This window comes from Pelmatolapia mariae, linkage group LG4, assembly GCF_036321145.2.
Source record: "Pelmatolapia mariae isolate MD_Pm_ZW linkage group LG4, Pm_UMD_F_2, whole genome shotgun sequence".
Taxonomy (NCBI): domain Eukaryota; kingdom Metazoa; phylum Chordata; class Actinopteri; order Cichliformes; family Cichlidae; genus Pelmatolapia; species Pelmatolapia mariae.
Genome location: NC_086230.1, coordinates 5,680,129 through 5,694,762, shown reverse-complemented (window position 1 = coordinate 5,694,762; position 14,634 = coordinate 5,680,129).

Here is a 14,634-nt window from a genome sequence, read left to right as displayed (position 1 = left end):
TGTAGAAAAATGGACAACATTTCGACTGGAGTCCAGGGCTTCACCTGGGGCTTCTTTTTTTTTTTTTTTGGAAGATTCTGAGCTGTGCTGTGTGCAGAAACACCTGACAGTGATCATCAAATCCGAGTCATAACTGTAAAAACCCGAAACACATGTTGTCACACAGGCTGCAAATGTGGATTGAAAACAAGTGTCGGCCTCATTTACCCTCCACCGCTCACAAGGTGAACTCACAACACTGTGGGAGACCGGGGTAATTCAAATGGGTTTTTTAGTGCAGAGACTGACATTTATATTCGATATCACTGGTAACAGTTCATGTTTTGTTTATAAATATTTGAATTATGAATATATTTATGCAGAAAAATATAGAAATGCTCAGTATTTCCCTCACACGTTTCTTCTTTCTGTAAGGGGCCAGAGTTAGACAGACTTATTCCACTAAAACTGGTAATACTACTGAAAGTCGCCCATCAAAAGAAAGCCTGCCACACTATTTCAGCGCAGGGCTTGGAATTGATATAAAATAAGAATATGACAGCTTGATGACCATTACACGCATAACATATCAACGCAACAGCCTAAACAGAGGAGAAAAATTACCAGCATGTAATTTCACATTTGCTGGAATGAAACTTGTTTTCCTCTGTGGAACAACAAAGCGGACTTAGCAACACAAGCAAACAGGTGGTTTTGGTTTGTGTGGAAGTGAAGAGCAAAGCTTGTGCTCTCAGTTTAGAGGTTTGGCTTAGACTAAAAGTGATCCCCCCCCCTTCAGATAGAGCCGCACTTCTTGTTCCAGTATTTACACCAAGGGTTAGGCAGGTTAACCAGCTGCTGGTTGTAGCTACAAAGTCAGCATCTGAACATGAGTATAAGCAGTTTATTGAACTCACCTCTGGGGGCTAGTGGCTAAAAGCCAGAATAGCTGCTTCTAGCCAATATAGTTAGTTAGAAACAAAGCTAAACTAGCTGAAATATGTTTTAAAAACACTCAAGATGCTCTTTTAAAAAGTGGCTCATATTCAATTCCACCCCATAATTTCAGTGCATGGCATGATGCAGTCCGCCATATTGGTTGTGAAAAATATATAATCCCCATCTGGTTGGCGAATGAGTCCTGGCGGTTGCTTGCAGCCAACGGGTGAAATTGGTCACAAAGGGGGTGCTGCATCAAAAACCACTTTGTAATTGCTCCAATCAAAAGCAGAGTGCCACAACTGCCTGTAGTTTGCATAGGAGACGTGGACTTGTTTGCAAATCATACATGGGATAAAAGATGAGGTGAACGTTTCTTCCGTTGCCGTCTTGGTGGCAAGAAACTGAATGTGAGAAGAAGGGGTAAGCGAGGGGAAAATACCAGGGCTAAATTCTCAGTTTTGAAACATGGTATGATGAAACGTGATTTTGTTTTTTTCCAAAATAGCTCTAACTCAGTATGACCCAAACTAAGTGACTAAGACAATGAACTCAGCAGGAAATTGTTTACAGAGGATAATTTAGAAAACGTTTTTGCAACAACAGCTATCACCATCTAGTGGCCTAGATAGGAATAAGGTACATCTGCACTGGCTTTATTTTTCTGACCTGGAAGCTATGTCAATTTTCTTTTGCTATTTATGCACATACTCTTTACTTGATAACTACTTTCCAAGTCAACTACTTGACAAGTAGTTATCAAACCTTAAAAAAGGGTGATACAAACTACACATGGAGAATATTTGCCTTCACAGTAAAGGTTATGTCAGTGCTACAGCCATCACATTTAAAAAGGCACAGTTTTTACTATGAAGGCAAATGTTCACCACTTTGGTGGTTTGCGTCACCCCTTTTCAGTTTTCCTTACTGTTAAACTAGTAGTTAGTGAGTGTTTGCTGAGAAGTCGTCCAAACAAACTTTGGGCGAACATGCTAATCTGCTAGCAATCAATGCAATTACAAGGAGGCTTTTTTTGCGGCACCATATACTTCTTTGCGATCAATTTCACCTTAGGCGTGCCAGCAACCATTTGCCTGCTGGTGGAGGGTGGTTACCAGGGGGTCAGTAACCAGTCTCTTGGGGTCTGGGGCCTTAAGCTTTATTTAGATCTTTGCATTCATTCTATAGAAGGTCTGTGATCTAGCCTACACATTTATAACTGTGTGTAGTGAGCCTTTGTTGCTCTGCAATACCACTGCCAAAACATTATTTGAAGTAGAGTTTCTCTCCTCAAGTTGATCCATTTTATTTCAGTCAATTTAAAAAATTACGACAGAAGAGAAAGTAGCTGGAAGCGCAGAGGAGGAATCAGCGATACTGGTCTTAAGTGTCAGTGCAGGTGGCGCTGATCCGAAACATAGTTGTATTTATAAGGAAGTACACATCAGACTATGGCGTAAGTTGCGGTGTAGGGTTTTAAAAAGTTTATAAGAGCATATAAGTAGAACTAATCTAAGTTAAGATAGGCTAAGCTAACTAGCTGCTAACTGTTGCTACACAGTGAATACACATACTTGAGCGGAGTTTGACTCCTCTGCTGGAATCCTCCACTCCCGGTCACAGAATATGCATTGCATATCCAAAGACAGACATATTATTCAGTTAATCTTTTTTTAATAATGTCTCCAACAGAGGTTTGGTGCGCAGCTACAAAAAGTTGAAGGGCAGCTGAGCCTGAGCCAAGCTGTAAAAATGCTAATGCTTAAAATACAACCTACAAGTGCCATAATTCACCACATTGTAGTATAAATTCCCACATCTTTTAAACATCATAGCCCGGCCTTTCTTTAAATCTTAAACCGAGATAACCCTGATTATATCACTTTAGTTATTTCCTCACACTTTTAAAGCCTTTCGGTCTTTTCGCTAGCTCAGTAGTACTTTTTTTATTTTAAAAAACAAAGCAAAACAAAATCCCCTGGCCTTTCACTTCCTAGCAAGTTGGTGCTAAAATATTTTAAAAACAAGTTGTTTATAATCTTTCAACAAGTGTGCTGTGCTCAGGTTTTTTATTTATAGTGTCAAGTGTAGATATGAAGTAGCACAACAGTTTGTGCCTTTGGAGCTTTTTTTTCTGTAAAGTTGAAAAAGCAAAGCGAAAATAAAATGTACTATTTTGTGTATTTCAATCTGCTGCTGGTGTTTTCATTTCTACCCGTGTTTACGCGTGAATACACCAAACACACAAAGGTGTAGTGCTGACGGTGCGCTCTTGGTGTGCCTCTCGGAGTGAGTCAGACAGCAGATCCAGGTTGCGCCCATCTATATATTTAAACACACAAACAGGCAGGGTGCGTGTAAAGGAGGCTGTGGGAGGTGACAGCGCAGCAGACACTCTGGAGTCTCTGGATGCTAATAACACACCGCTGACACTGAGAGAGACGGGTGTATGCCGCTTTCATGTGGCACACACTTGAAAAGGGGAGGAGAAATGTTTGTGTGGCAGTGTTAGTGTGTGTGTGTGTCTGTGACAAACAAGCTACACTTAACCAACCAAACCCGTGGGTTAGCTAACAAAAAGAGGGTGTGACAAGGAAGAAGAACACAGACTTGCATGCTTTCAAACAATGTTACTAGGAAGAGTGAAAACATTACATTGTGTCCATGTCTGAAATACCATGACATTAAAAGGAATGCTCTGCATTGTTAGATGAGATAATTTCATGTACCACAAATCTTGGCATACGTTGACTTACGGTAAGTTATGCAGAGCAGTTTAATCTCCCACGAAATAAAATAATCTTCCTCCATTGTTCAACACCATTAATTAAAATGCATTTCTAGATTTTTTGCCTGTCTTGCATTCTGTTGTGCTCAGCATTGGCATCTTCATATTCCTGCACTCCTTCCTGGTTACCGAATGCTTAGATTTTACTACTTCTAAAGTCACATGGAGGAAAATGTTAGAACTATTCCTATAGTCTAAAACAGCTCAGTATACATAAAGCCTCAACATATACAATAGGAGCAACTGTGACTACATATTTTCCTCTGGGATTAATAAAGTATTCTGACTCTGATTTATCACTAGCACAAAGTGCATTCATCTGCATGCAGGCCAACCTAACCAAATACAAAAGTGCTGACTGAAGTAACACACTTAATATATCTGTGGGCTTTTGTGTGTATGTGCTTTTAAGTATGGAAGCCCGTTTCTGCCACAAAAAAAACCTATCCATAACTCAAAATTTCGAGTTAGCTCTGCCAATCAGTAATCTACGTAAATGACGTCATTTTCTTGTTACCCGGAAGGATATGGCGCAGAGGAATGCACACTCAAAACCAGATCGCAACAAATTGGCGCTTTCAAGAGTAGATGGCTGATAGTAACGCCATTTGATTCAGCTAATAACACAAGGATTTCATCATTTGTGAAGCCACACTGAAAATACTCAGCAATCTGTGCATTCATGACTGACTGTGATACTGGTAGCTTAGCTGTAGTATTTGTAGCTGAGGGCTTCAACTTCCGGGTAACAAGGAAATGATCTCATTCACTTAGATTACTGATTGGCAGCACTAACTCGAAATTTCGAGTTACTTTTCTCGAAATTTCGAGTTATGGATACTTTATTTTTGTGTGTGGCAGAAACGCTCTTCCATAATTATGCCATGTTTAACACATCCCAACGAGTATGTTGTATGTCCTTGCTATGTGGATGCTAATCCTGGATACTAAGTCACAGGCTCATGTTAGCAGTTTCTGGTTATTCTCAATGCTCAAAAACCGCTAATCTGCCCTTCTGTACTTGCTGTTTGTTCTCTAATGTGAACCATTCAAATTTTCATGCATTTTATCACATCTTCATGTAAACATATAACAAATGACACCTGAATTGCTGTAAAGTAACACTGAAAGCTCAGAAACTTGGATCAGGCATTCCTTTGGCCAATAACGTTTGTTTTCAAGATTTTATTTAAGAAATCTCATACCTTGCTAAGGCAGAGGAAAACGTGAGAACTATACTTAGATGTCTACATTTGCTTGACACGTTCCCCTGAATCCATAAGTGTGCAGGGTGTGGACCCTAAACCATAGATCCACTAAAACACCTTCCATGTTTGCTGAGGTGCTTACCTTCCTGTGCTGAGCCCTCAGCTTCCAGGTGTCAGGTAGGAATGTACCTGAACATCACAGGGAGACAGACAGTAAGGGCAAACAGAGACTTGTAGCGACCTGTGACTGGTACTCCACTGTGGGTTTTTGCCTGACAGATTACAGTTTTAACAAATAATCTTCAGCTTATATTCATGCAACCAAAGACAACCATGCCAAGTACTGAGTTTTACAAGCATGTTCACTCACTTGGAGAAAATGAACATCTTATTATATTAATGTGAAAAAGTTGCGCAGTGTGTTTGGAGGGTTAGCCGAGGTGGCAGTTAAAAAAATTCTTTAACATTTGCAGGAGGGCTGAAAGGGTGAGATGAGGTGAGAAGAGGTGACGGCATAACCCGATGCAAGCCAAGTTGAAAAAATCAGCAGCGGAAGAAAGGTTTATGACAGCTTCTTGACAGACTGGAAGCTGACATTACTTTCCTTTCCCTGCCTCAAGGTGTAATGTGTGTGCTGACCTTGGAAGAATATGTGATTTTGAAATCTGATACTAAAGCCACCATCTTTATTCCGTCTGTGTCCATTTTGAGATATTGCCTTTTATGTTACAACAAAAATAAAATACACAACAAACCAAATAATAACAGAGGGATATTCTTTTCTGAAGAATGTACTTGCTGAAGAGTCAGTTGACCCATTTGAGCCCATCAATTTGTTTAAGCCAATTCAATTTCATTTATATGGCGCCAGTTTACAAAACAGTCATCTGTTGGTACTTTATAGTATAAGCACAAATCCAGTAATATTATAGACAGAACTATCACACCATCCCCTATAAGCAGGGACAAACAGGAAGGAACATACTATAAGTGCAATTTATGTCTCTCAGTAATAACATAATGTAAACAAATGGGTGCTACAGATAATGCCTAATAATCAAAGCTACATGTATCTGCGTATTTCTACAGTAACTAACTGCTTGTGGTTAACGGCTCACGATTTTGCAAGGAGCAAATCACAACAACAGTTGCCTCGAGGCGCTTTATATTGTAAGGTTAAGACCCTACAATAATACAAACAAACAGAACAGCAGCAACAGCAAGAAGGTCCTCGGTTTGAATCTGCCAGCCAGCCTGAGTATACATGTTCTCTGTGCCAGCTTGGCTTCCAACAGGTTTATCCTCCCACATTGCAAAGACATGTTTGTTAGTGTTGTTAATGATTATTAATTGAATGCGACTGTGAGAGTGTGTGGTTGCCTCTTTGTGCTAGCTTTCTGATGGACTTGAGTGAAATTCCTTGAAATAGGATAGGCTAGCTTGCTCATGTGCCCAGATAACTATAAGTTTTGGAATTTCGATATGGGCCAATGTATTTGTAGGAAAAAAACTAAGTTCTATAAAAAAAGGAAACCAATTTGGTTTCCTATTTTTCATGACCAAAATTAATGCTGGTTAGTTTGGATCCAAACAATGCATTTAGACTGAAATAAAATGTGTACACTGTATGACAGTTTGCCCATACCTTTATCCAAGCGAGCCTTATTCCAGTGTACGTCACTCAAACAAAAGCATATTTGTATTTGGTGTTGTTGTAACATTGCTTCTTGGCAGTAAAGCTTATACTGTTGGAAAGCCTGTTTATTAACACTTACTTGCTGCCACATTTGTAACGAAAATGCATTTGTGGGTTGAGCAGCAGAGTTGATTATGTGGGTTGCGCCCATGAAAAACTTGCCAAATCTTTTCTTTCGGTACCAGACAGGTTATTCTGCTACTGACTTGTTTGTTTTTTGTTTACTGGATTAGATGATTTAAGTCTGAAGAAACAAGATATACTGGCAATTTAACAATTTATTCATTTAACAAACAGGGGCTTCAGCACGTGGAAGAATCATACACAACAGCCTGATACCTCCTCTTCATGCTGGTCACCAGCTTGGTCACATTTTAAAATATGGGACGTTATCCAACAACAATGTGCGACCAAGCTGGCGACCACCATGAGGAAGTGGTTGTGTTAGTCACTCTGGCACAAACAGCAAACCTGAGCTGATCACGCAACTGTTCAGTGGGGTTGAGGTTGGGACCGTAAGCAGGAAATTCCATCTTCTCCACGTCCAAATTGTCGAGGTAGTCTCCGATAAGGTCTGATCTATGGGAGCAAGCATTATTATCTTGGAGATCAGTTTGGCTGCGAACTGTGTTAATATGCCACTGGTTGCAGAATCTCATCTTAATATCTCTGTGCATTGAGATTGCCCACAATAATGACAAGTCTGTCTTTCTAATGAGGGAGATGCTCTGCCACACCATCATGTAGCCTCCACCAAAAGCCGTTACCCTATTGGTGCTGCAATCGCTACATCTTCTGCGCTGAGAACTGCCTTAGGCTGAATCTGACCTCATCACTGAACATAAAGTTCTTCCACATGTTTAGGTTCTAGTGTGCATGTTGGGCCTAATGGTAAAGGGCAGTCATGACAGGCCTGCTGGCAGCCCTATGAGGCCAGGGATTTGCTGTGTGCATCCTGTTCCAGATTGTCTGGATAAAGGCCATATAGTCCTGTAAACCTTGTAGAACCCTGCCTACAGTCCCTGAATACTGACAGCTAGAGGAAACGGTCTTCTTGTGGTGTCATCTCCTGGGGATCTTAACTTTGCAGCCTGTCTTTGACATTCGATTATATGAAACTTGGCCTTCAATTTGGTGATGGTACTAGGGCTCACTCTAAAGAATGCTGTTATTGGTTCTGTGGAACTTGTGCAGCTTGAAGTCAACCTGTGGCATGTCCCCTACTCCCTATGGTGTGCTTTGAGCAGACACAAGTTCAAAACAAGAGTCAGAATAAGCTGTTTGGTCCAAGTTGTTCATTGGCGCTACCCACATGCTCAACTCTGCTACTCAACCCATTAATGCATTTTTTTTGTATAAATTTGGCACCATTTAAGGGGAAATAAAAAGGCATTCCAATAGTATAAGAATTATTGCTAAGAAGCATTGTTACAACAAAGAAAATATCAACCAAACAGAATTACCTTAGTTTTTGTGCTATGTTATTTTTGGGACATTTTTAATATAAATTCAAAGATATGTACTTCACCAGTGAAATCAGAAAAAAGGGATTCTTAGTTCCAAGTATTGCATATCTGTTGCTTATATCTCATAAATTTCATTATTATTTTCACTTTTTTTTTTATTTTATTTTTTTTTACTATGTTTCTGTAATGAATATGCACTTAGAATGGAAAGAAAGAAAGAAATGGCCAGTGCAGGGTTTTACATTGGTTGATTGTGCATTGACCTATTGGTAATTGCTCCAAAAGGTGGAAAGGTAATTATCATAAACAAACTCCTACGCACTTAACATTTTACTCGTAACTGTTACTTCACGGCTGTTCAATGTGATAGAAAGAGGTGAATTTTTGACTCTATTGTGCTTGGGAGTTCCTGTTACTGTCTAAGCTAGTTTTGCTATTGTCTGAGCATATTGTTGTAGCTATTCCAATTAGCCATTGAAAGGTTTATAGTGCTTAGAACTTAATTTCATCAGTTTGAAAAGTCAGTTAATATGTCAGCTAAAATATATAAGTTAAAAAGATCTATTTAGTTCATGTAACAGTACAGCACTGCCTTAAACATAATTTGTATTAGAAGAAAAAAGAAGGATAACAGTTTAAAAACTGTGGACCTGAGACCAAGTGTATTCATGAATAGAAAGGCCTCGCTTGTACTCCATTGCAGACATAGACATGAACCCAACCCGACACCTGAGCAGTCATTCCTGTTAAACTTCTTCGAACTCTGCATGCTTGGTTCATTGTAAGGTAAATTCTCTGCAGACAAGCCAACACGGTCACAAAAAACAGGCAGGATGTCCACATCATGCTCACCAGCTAATGATGAAAGTCATGTCACTCAGACCCAAGTTGACCCTAGCGGACGCGGAAAGTAAAATGTAGATTTGGTAGCAATGACTGTAACTCAAAGTGAGCACAGACAAATGAAGTCGAGAGCTGTGTCTTCTCTTTATTCATTTCCCGTCATTTCTTTGTTTTTATTATGTCACCCTTTAAGATCACAGCACATTAAACAATTAAATTTGCCATCTAACCCCTTCCAACCTGTCTTCATTTTGTATCCTGCACTGTAAATACATTGTCCTTATGTAACTGATTTTAGTGTCTGTAATTGTATTATTTTATCTGTACATTTTGCCACATCCTGAGCAGTATAGTAAGTAAAGTATATAACACTAATGGTTACCATCAGACCTTAATTTAGTAGAATTTGTGGTCATTATTTCAATAATTTTATGTTTAGAAATGTAATCCTTGTGTATATGAAAGGAATTTTAGTGGTTGTCTGGCAAAGAACAGTTGACACTACATTATTGATACAGTAAATGTAGGAGATGATTGAAACGCCTGGATGACGCGATTGTCTGATATCAGTCGATATCATTGTGCATCAGTGTCAGGCTTATGCATTAGCGCATTACAGAAACCTTGAGATGTGCATACACACACACGAAGCCACATTCCCATACACTTGGGCAAAAACAGCCAAAGTTCTGCAGTATCTCCGTTGTACTTAAAAACTAAGCATGCATGTGTTTCTGCACTGCATGGGTCAACTTTAACAAGCAAATAAAAAGTGACCCCTGCTGCTTATGACTTGTTTTAATTAATGTGTTTTTTTCTCATCTCGCTCCCTCAATATGTCTCATTCATGAATCCCCCTCTTTATTTGCTTTCTACTCTCTAAGGGGTCACATGCTGTCATCTGCCCAGTAGCAAGTTGTGAAGGCTTTAGTTTTATAGTTTTTACTTTTTAGTCCTCACGCAAGAAGGAAAATTTCCCCCCTTTATTTCCTATTCATCCTGCACATGCCTGATGTCTTCTTATACCATAATGTACTGTGGAATACCATGTTGTGAATGTATATGAATATTTGGATGGGAAATTTCTTAAATATAAAAAAAGTTGATGATAAAAAGACTTGATAACAAGTCCAGATAACTTAGTAAGTTGCTAGATATGTAACTGCCTTGTTAGGCCTTTAGCATCCAGCTAAGAAGTAGCAGTTTATCTAACTTGCTGTTGGCCCATCTGCTTATTTATGGTTCACTCGGTTACAATATTTTGTAGCCACACAAATAGCTGGTGCTAGTCATTAGCTAGGTGAGTCACATATCCATTAGTAGATATCTTAAGTTCCAACATTTAAGCTTGTGAGAGGACAAGCATACTGAAAATTTAATGGGTTCTTGCAGTACTGATTGTTTTCTGTTCACTCACTGTAAGGTTGTGCTTTACAAGTATTTGCATTCTATATTTGTATGGTTAGGTTGCATCAAAGTCCACAATATACGTGGAAAAATTAACTCACTTAAGTATATTATGTAGTAATCTGCCTATTAGGTTTAATTACTCATGCCAGATTTGCAAATCATTCTAGCTCAATTTAACCTGAGCTTAACCATAACTCAGAGTATACAGAGTATGTATCTTTTTTCATCTTTAAAAATTGTCCTCCCAGGTCTTGGCAATCAGGGGACAGAAAATAATTATTCTAAATAAAATCAAAAATATCAGAGGCTCCTCTCGTTTCCCCCCCAAAACATACTTTCTGCTTGGCTTCTAAACAGAGTGTAAAGGTACAGAAGAGGATTAGGGCCACTGGGAAAAAAAATTAATGCTGTTTTTTTTTTTAAATCAAGAATTCCAAGATAAAAGAAAAAGCTTTTTTTCTTTTTCCAGTGCCCCTAGTCCCCTTCTGTATAAATGTCTTTACACACCAGACGCCCTAAAATTCTTTTTCAGACTCATTTGTTCTTACTGTTTCAGTTCACTGGACGAATTTGCAGCATTATTTTTTTTTTAACCAAGTTCAACTGTTTATTTTTTGAGGTTCCAAATGAACTGATTTGACCAGTCAGACAACTGAATATACAATGAAATGGAAATAATAAGATGCACAGACACACAGCTAGATGCTGCTTTGGGTCAATCGGATCTCTGCAATGATTTCTCTGCCTCCTCAGGTGTGGTCCAGACTCTGCCAACAAGAGCTCAAACTGCCTCACTGACATCCTGAAATATGTATGAAATCAATCGTGATACAACTTCAACTCCTGGATCAAACTATGAACTTCTCCCTGCTTATTCAGTTTAATGCCAGTTTGCATGTATTTATTGTGGGTATTTTTCAGTTTTCTAAATGAGCAAAGAGGAAACAAAGAATGTCTTTAGGTGTTCCTCCTCCCTTTTTTCTCCCTGAAGAGTGTATTGAGTTTATGTTGGTCTGGACCTGTGTGAGATTAAAGGATTGTTACCGTCCTCAGCCCTCCTTTCCTTATAAATGTGACATACCACATTGTAGCTGAAAGTGTATCAACAAAAGCGCTCAGTCATTTTACAGAAGGTTCGAATCCTCTTGTGTACTGACTGTATTCAAAAACAATGTGAACATGCTTTTTAAACATAATCCTCAAAGTTTTGTCTGTTATTAAGGGAATAAGAAAAGGACTTTAGGAAATATCAGAAATGCTCCTGTGTTTCGGGATCTGTGTTTTATCAACAGCAGCTGGCAGGCTAAGCCTGGAGGCTTGGAGAATAAAAGGCAAAGTCAGCACACAGGATCTGTACCTACATGTCATGAGCAGACAGCAGTTGTTAGTGGTATTGAAGAGTTAGGAAAACAGCAGCATCTCACTGGACCCAAGTGATATTTGCAGGTATGTGGAAGCAAGGCTTCACATGTAGTGCAGGGAATAGACTAGAATTACCAAAGTGAAACTAAGGGGCATTTTAATTAAAATAATTCAAAGAGTGTATATAAAGATCAATCTTAGTCCTTAAAGTCATCATCATCCCCTCAAAAGTGTTTTCTTAATCAACAACCATCATATCCGCATATCTAAATGGCTGAATAGGTCTCCCTCCAGTGACTTCCAAAATACTAAATGAGTGTTTGTAGAAATGACACAACCCAACAAAGTTCAGGGACATCTATTTGGCCACAAATGGTAAAGATCTTTTCTGAAAACAGCAACATGACTATGAAGTATTACGCTAACTGTCCATTGTTGCAGTCCTAGCAATGAGACGAGCATGGCTATGCTCAGAGCTCTTAATGATTGCACTTTTCTTAAAAAGTCAAGGAAAGGCATCCAGCAAACAATCAGGTATCTTTCGTCATGCTAGCACAATGTTTGTTTTGGAACAAATTTTCAACGTGACTTATAAATACACGTTTATTCAGTCAAAATGTTTTTTGGGTTCGTGCTTGCAAACTTGGACGCAAACCTAAATCACCTTTTTGTTAAAATGTTTTTGGAAAAACAGTGTTGGAAACACATAACAAACAAAAGACTTTTACCCAGGAAACTGGGATTTGTACCTTATACATGACCATTATTTTAGAGTTAGCTAGCTGATTCATTAGGAGATGTGATCAGTAGTAGTGAGAGCAGCTCAATATAACCACTTCAGTAAATCTGGCTAGTCTCATGTTCAAGTTGATCTTCTCAGGTATGTCCACACAGCTTCCACATAGCTGTTTGTTTTTTTTAGATCACTTGTTGGTAGTCCCCTTTAAACAGTTTCAAACACACCCAATTTCATGAGGAGAATTATTTAGTATAAGAACTATGTCTTCAGCTGTGACTAAGCAGTTTTTTGCCATTTTTAATTAAAAAGTGTAGAGTTTCGTAGTTTGAAGGCAGCACACCAGATGAGCAGCTAAACCAGAAGAATGCTTCTCCTGTTCTTTTATCCAGCATTCATGAGGTTTTGCACCGTGACATCATTCCCCAGGGATACTGTTAATGGAGAGATCTATCGAAAGGTTATCGACATTCAGAGGAAACAATGAAGACCGAGTTGAAGGAGCATAGTTTTGCTATACTGTACTGGTGCAGGGGGACACAATAGAACTTCAGAGGTCCAAAAACAACAGCTGCACTGAAAAGAGATTAAAGGCATACAAGGCGAAGATGATGGCCAAATTTAAATCAGGTAAGGCATTTGATAAATACAGAGCATTTCTAATTTACATTTTGTAAACACAGACTTCTCTTCCATTTTTTTAGTTACCATGGTGAACTAATAAATGACTGGTTGCCTGAGGATGAGTGGGTTTTATCGACATCTGGTCTTTTTAAGCCCCTAAAGCAATCAACTGAAACAGACTCTTTTTGAAAAATGTGAATGGTTGTTTATGTGTGTCACGTAGAATGATACTTTTCTTTGTTCCCTGATTGCTAAGAACTGAGAGACCAATTTAATCAAAACAAAAATTTCAAAAATTACATTTTGATTGCCAGAGGTTAGAGTTAGTGTTGGAGTTGTCACACTTGATGAATTGGTCCTCGGAGGGTTAAAGGTCTCTGCTCCCGCTCTGCTCTATCTGCTATTGTGTATGTGTGGCCCTTTGGTTCTCTCTCAGTTTTTCTTGCCTCCTTCATTTGCCAACACTTCAGCAGACACCGTTATGTTGCCATGGTTCCTCAGCCTCCAGGAGGCTTCCGTCAGTTCATTAGGACAATCCGACATGTCTGAAGTATTCCATAAAACTCTATGGTGTGAACTCTGCCAGGGGCAACAGGATGCTGCTCTTGGTAGCAGATTAAATCAATTGAGGTCTCCTAAAAATTTCCAGTGTGGGCTTTCTTTTGTTCCAACGGCTGTTTGATGGTTGGAAGAAAACTACACAAGAAAATGCATGTAACTTCCACTCCTCTTCCATACGAATCGAGGGCTTTTAATGTAAATAAGTCCATTAGACTTCTGGCGTGAGCAATGCATAATGCTCAGGTACTCTAATATGTGTTTACTATGAAAAAGACAGCAGTCAACTGTCTCAATTTAAGAGGAAGAGGAAGAAAATTGTCCAGTGGTGTAAAATAATTTACTGTTGCAGTTAAATCTCTTCCTGAAAAATCAAGCCCCTTCATGCCCAGGTTCAAATGACTCCTTTCTCTGCTTCTTCATTTAATGGCACGAAGGGTGCAGCGTCATTAATAACGGATTATATTTTCCTGTCCCAACCCAAAATTACACATTTAGAAGCACTATATGAATACATATAGGGAATGATTTCAAGTGTTTGTTATTATCAACCTTAACTCTTTATATGATGTGGTATAAACAGATGGTTTACAGTGGACGACTCAGTTTAATTCATTTTAATGGTTTGAAAGTATTTCTATTGCCTCATTTCACAACAATGGCACTTCACTTTGTTTTCTACTGTAAAGTAAAGACCCTGTGATATTCTAAGATCTGATGACAGTCTGTGAGGAACAGTAGAAAGGAAGAGCACAGCTCAACTGTAACATAAGAGATATTTAGTAGTAGGCAGTTTGAATGTGAGGGGGAAAGAGGACAGGATAAAAAAAGAGCGGTGGCCTCCATTATGCCACCTTGGCACAACTTTAAATTTCATAGCTAATGTGTCATTTGAACAGAATCTTTGGTTTACATGATAAAAGAAATGAGTAATTTTCTTCTCCACACTATTTATAAAATCACATTTAAAACACAGGTCAATCTGAAGAATAATCTTCCTCTGAAGCCGCTGGTCTCACAGTGAG